The sequence below is a fragment of the Spermophilus citellus genome, assembly GCF_964194105.1.
Source record: "Spermophilus citellus genome assembly, chromosome: 10".
NCBI classification, from domain to species: domain Eukaryota; kingdom Metazoa; phylum Chordata; class Mammalia; order Rodentia; family Sciuridae; genus Spermophilus; species Spermophilus citellus.
In genome coordinates, this window is record NC_138197.1 from 50920881 (window position 1) to 50927173 (window position 6293).

Consider the following 6293-nt stretch of genomic DNA (forward strand, 5'->3'; position numbering starts at 1 on the left):
TGCTATAGATGCACATCCATATGTTTCATTTTTAAATCAGTTTCCCCCACCCCCCTCTCCACTTTAAAATTGATAAAATAATTCAACAGATGTTCAAACTTCTTTACATACACACTCTGTTAAAAGTTGTGAATTGTCTGCCTAAATTCACTTCTTTCAAAGAACCAATCTCTCCTAAAACATGTTGTCTTGAGGACTGTCAGTCCCTGTACTATGTCAGTCATTCACTGACACTACAAGCCAGGCAGTAAGAGAGCTCCATCTACATTACTTGGTTCAGGGATGGGAACACAATAAGAAAAGCTTCAGGTATTTCATCCCAGGGCTTTTCTGATAGCCTTAGTGGAAAACTCTTTCTTGCTTTTGGTGGATATATAGATTAACTTAACAAACTCCTTTGTAAGATTTATTTCTTGAAAACTTTCTAGGATATCATGTTCCGTTAATGCAGCCATGTTTAAACAGTGTAGAGACACAGAGCAATTGAATTATTTTAATTATCATAGACATATTTTTTCATCTAGTTTAGGAACCAATTCCAATTTTACAAAGATAGCCAGATTAAGTGGTGCTTTGTGATGATTTCTACCTTTTCTTTTTTTAATCAGTATGGTGGTGCAAAAATAGAAAGCTATTAATTTCAACTCTTATTTTCAAGTAAGCTACAGATCTTTATGTTTTCACACCCCACATTATTGCTATAACAATTGTTTATTTTGTTGCTGTACTTTTTGGTCATTAATAATCTGCATACAAAGGACATATCTTAAATGTATAACTCAATAAGAATTTACAACTGAACACTACATTTTATATGCTACTGTATATTTGGTATGTACATAACTAAATTTAAGATGTCCAAGTAAGGACCATATTTTCACTTTCCACAGCACCCAGTTCAATCCTAAACTGAACAGTAATCACCTAGGCAGATGTAACTGTTCTTTACCTACCAAACAGGTATTTTGTATCAGGTAGTCACCAGGTAGAAAGGCATAAGTTTATTTCAGCATATTCATTTAAAACTTTAATCACACTAATCACTAAAAACTGTCTAGTATTTATAGATACTGTTATTATTTCAGTTTTATTGATTAGGAAACTGTGGCGAAGAGTGATTGAAAATTGACTGACATCAAATAGCCAGTAAATTGAAGAACAAGTCCACAACATAAAACTTAATATCCAGGAAAAAACAAAAAAATAATTTAAGCCATCTAGTCCCTCCACTGTGACACTGTCTTTTCTTCAAGACTGAAAAAATATCCAGCAATTTTTCTTGAGATTGAGGGATAGGAACACATTTTCCTTTAGTAAACATTAGTGATGATTCAGACCTGGAGGAGGAAGGAGTCAAGTAAACTCTAACAACATATCAAATTCTGCAAAGACAACAAACAAGACTACATGTTATAAATTTGACATACTTTTTGACTGAAGGCCTTTTCCATTTATTCCTGAATCCAGATCACCTTGGCAATACTGGCTTCTTTTCCATGTTGCTGCTTATATGGAATCTCTAGGATATTTGGGGGGCTCTTCCAGATGGGTGGGACTGTGCTTCTGGTGATCAGCAGCCTCTCCTTGTCTCCTGAAATGCCTCAACAAGCAGATGAAGGAGAAAGAGGGATTCCCTTTGAGGCCAATGAGACCATCCCAACCCACAAACCCACAGTGTCACATTTATTCAAATTGCTTAAGGTAAAGAAATTCTTCAGATTCTTGGATTACATGTCTAAAATAAACCAAAATTTTTTCTTAGATATATAGTTTAAAAAGCTATGAACACTACCAAGAGATTATGAGTGATATATCCAAGTTCTAATTCAGATTTTATTGTGGCTATTTTTGTTAAAAATTAAAAACAGTAGGCATTAGTGACTTGGTGTCTACCTTTATTTGGTTATGCTGTACTTAATATAGCTAAGATGAGGAAAAAATAGTGAGATTTTAAACATAGTCAAAATGAAAAAATTAATATGTACACTAATTTGATATTTCTGCATGTAATGCTCTAAAGAATGCAATGGAATTAGAATGTCTTGACTATGAGCTATAGAGAACTCTTCATGTAGATGTCATAGATGAATAAATAGATTATACATCTGTACATAAAGATAAAATAGAATCTAAAATAATTTTGAATATATTATAATTACATTTAATTCATCATTTTAACTGAATATTTAACAGATTATGTTTCAAAATGAGATTTTCATTTTCTCATTACTAAAAAAGTATGGAAGATGTAAAAGGCAATGATACACTGTTCACAATAGAGACAAATATGGCCTTAACCATTAAGAAATATCTCTTGCTCTTTTATCCCCCAAAAAGTCTGTTGATGAATGTTTTTCAAATCAAGTAATAGCAACCACATCAAGCATGTCATTCAATATTTGCTTTAATAACTTGATGATCTAAAGAACATGAAGGGATGATAACTCCATTAAGCTATTCACCCAAACTCCTCTGCCTGCAGCCTTATAAGTAACAGGAAAGTCCCAATGGTATATCCCATAATACATTTTCTTAGCAAATGTTTTTGGAGAATTGGGTGAGGAAGAGGGCAGTCATGAGTCTGCAGTTCTATTTAAGCACAGTCATGAAATTTGAAGGAATAAGAGATCTCAGAAGTCATCTCATCAAATGTCTTCATTTTACAAATGAAGGAACTGAACTTGAAGGAGCTCAACAACCCACACAGAGTGATGAAATAAATTCACAGTTAAGTTATAACCTTAACCCATGTCAACTGACTCTGAAGATTACTAAAATTTTTTAAGCATAGTATTTTAAGTATATGTGTATATAGCATAAACTGCATATAAGCACTAGGTCGGGTGCTTTATATTAATGTTTCATGCCATAAACATTAATCCATTTTACCCCAAATGCTCTTGACAAAAGGAGAAGTAAATGAGAAATAGGCCAGTCTTTGCAGAGACAAAGGCCTAACTTTAAATCTCTCAATCAATGAATGGGATTTATGTGATCCTGTGGCTCTAGAACTTTCAGCCACCCTCCTGTAGCCAAGGTTAATCTTCACTGAGAATAGACAGAATTTTAGGCTTCAGTTGTTTTTACAATTTTCCAGTCAATGGCTGTTATGGATTCCTAAACAATCACGCACTTGAGGTGCCAAGATGACATGACCACAAATTCAGAGAAACAATAGATAACAGAAACACAGTTCAGGAGAATCAGGCTAATGTTCAAGGAAATAAGACATGCATGAAACTGGGTACTCTAACAGAGAATTGGAAACTTCAGAATAAATGGAAATTCTGGAACTAAAGAATACAATAACAAGGATAACACTTCAATGGAAATCATTCAACTGGGTAGAAAATTAGAAAATCAGAATATACGTCAGAAGAAAATATTCAGATGAAGTAAAGACACATACAAAGGTGGAAACTAGAGCAGATAATTTAAGATATCATGAAAAACTCTAATCCTTGTTATTAAAGTTCTGAAAAAGAAGATAGGGAATAAAGCAGAAGCAATATTTAAAACTACTATGATTAAGAATGTATAAAACTGACTCAAGACATAAAGATGGAAGAAACTCTATAAACTCCAAGGACAAATAAACTGAAAAATCCCAGAGATACATAATAATAAAAACACTGAAATCCAAAAACAAAGAGAAAAATCTTAAAAGCAGCCAGAGAAATAAAAGAATGTCTTTGAAAAAGCAACAGAAACAATGGTTATGCATTCTTTTACTATTTGGCTTGCTGATTAGAGCAGAAACAGGACATAGAGACTAAAGAGGACCCATGAATAGTATCTGGGGTATGGACTCTATTCTGTTTCTTTATCAGTTGTTCTATTTCTTTATGGTCTTTCTACTGTAATAACTAGTCCAGCTATAATATGTGTATTTAATATTTTATATGTATTCAATAATTTAAATATTTATATATTTATATTTTCATATAAATATTAAATGTTCTTATTTGCTTAAAAAAACTGAGACTGTTCTCTTGATTGTGCTTTCTTACTTTCAAATATTAGAGTGGATTGTGGATCAGGACTCCTTTTTTTGCTGTTTTTTGGTGCCAGGATTGAACTCAGGGGTACTCAACCACTGAGCCATATTCCCAGCCCTTCTTTGCATTTCATTTAGAGACAGAATCTCACTGAGCTGCTTAGCACCTCACCATTGCTGAGTCTGGCTTTGAACTCTCAATCCTCCTGCCTCAGCCTCCTGAGCTGCTGGGATTACAGGTGTGTGCCACCATCACCCCCCCACACTCACCCCCTGGCATGACTCTTCTTAAGAGTTCCAGAGACATCTTCCCTGCTGTCCACCCTGCCTGGCTGCATCCTCATCTTCAGGACCACTTTGCAGGACAATGGTTCAAAGACACAGGGAAGCTAAGCTTGGGTCACCATGAAACTATGACATCAATAAGGGGCAAATATTGTTTGTTTTTTTCTAAAACGTGTCTGTGTTACATAGACAATTTGTCTAAATTCCATTTTGAAGTAAAATTAAACAAAAACTAAAGAGCATGGGAAGTGGTAGTCTTTCAGGTAAGAACCTTAGAGCCTCCCACTAACACCTCTGCATTTCTATTTTTTAAGTTTTCCTGCTGTGCTTCTGCAAACATGAAATTGAATGAGGGAGATTTATGTATGTTTCCAAATACCGTTCTGTCAACAAACCCAATTCTTGATCTAAATTCCTAAAAATATCTTCTTTCCAACCTACGCATTTTCATTTTTTATTTGGTTCCACTGCATTCAAAGCAATAGTTCTCAGACTCCCTTTCACATCCCTGAATCCTGTTGCCTTTATTCAATTTCTTCTTACTCTAATCTGATGTTTTCATTTTTATGGTCCATTCTACTCTATTTTCTTTGGTGACAGAGAGCATTACAAATACCCTTGGCCCTGCCCCCGAGACTATTTTAAATCCTTCTGCCTATATCAGCTTTCTTGTTCTGCCCTTTTGTCTCACAGAGCTAAACTAAATCCCATATTTATACAATAGATAATACTATCTATTTCATACACATTTGCCGAAGACATGGAAAGCTATATTTGTTAATTCATGGATATATTTGAGACTTAAACTAATATTATGGGATTCAATGGCATTTTCTTACATATCTAGCAATGATTTCTTTTAAAAAGATCACTAGATAGTGAATTATAATAAATGGCAAATACACAAAAACTTCATATAATTATGACTGTGATAACGTGTGATATTATCATTATCACAGACCTAATGATCATAAAGATAATGATGATTGAATCTGTGAATTAAATATCACTATACCTTGTATACATACAAAAAAAATTGTGACTTCCCTGGGTGACGGTAAGTGGAACAAGTCTCGGAGGATGATTATCTTGTAGTCATGCCACTAATACTCTCTTTTGCACAAACTCATGCTTAGTGATTTTGAGCCTGTTATATTTCCAAAGCTATTGTCAGATGTCAGTCAATACATAAAAAATATGAAAGAGGAAAAATAGAACAAGCATCTTGAAAGATCACCAAGTACCAACATAATTTTCTATTGCCAACTTCTAGAAAGCTGAAAGTCATTTCAATCACATTCTGAATTTTAGATGATCTAGATTTACACTTACTTATGCAAGTGCATTTTTCGGTTATTGTCACTTATTGCTTATGGAGCCAACAAGAGTTTAAGACATTGTTCATACATGTTATAGGAGTAGTTGGGAGGATTAATTGTTTATTTCCTTTTTTTGTTTCTATAATACTTTTTTGTTTGTTTGTAGCACTGGGGATTGAACTCAGGGTCTTTCACATGGTAGACAAGCACTCTACCACCGAACTATACCCCCAGCCCTTCTTTCATACTTTTTGGACATCAGAGAACAAAAGCATCACTGCCCCTGGTCAAAGGAGGAGGGGAGCATAAAGCAAAGACTGTGGCCAAAGTCAGAACACGTCAAAGAAATTGGAAAAACTGCTTTCATTCATCCATTATAACCCTAGCTTTGGTGAGAATAAAAAAGAGATATTGTTCTTTTGAGTCCTGGAAAAAAAAAAGAAGTCTAAGAAATGAATTTGTGGAGTCAAGATTAATTTAGGAAAATAACTTGAATAAGAACAGCTATGATTTACTTTGAAGTTTGATCAACGGAATTTTACTGATGCTATTTTTTTAACAGGGAAAATAATTTATATTCGTTTGTCATTAACTTGGTCAAATAACTTCATTGCCACCTTTTTTTTACAAAGACAACTAACAATAAAATTATGATAGAATTGGAAAATACATATTGAGGTCCACGAATCATT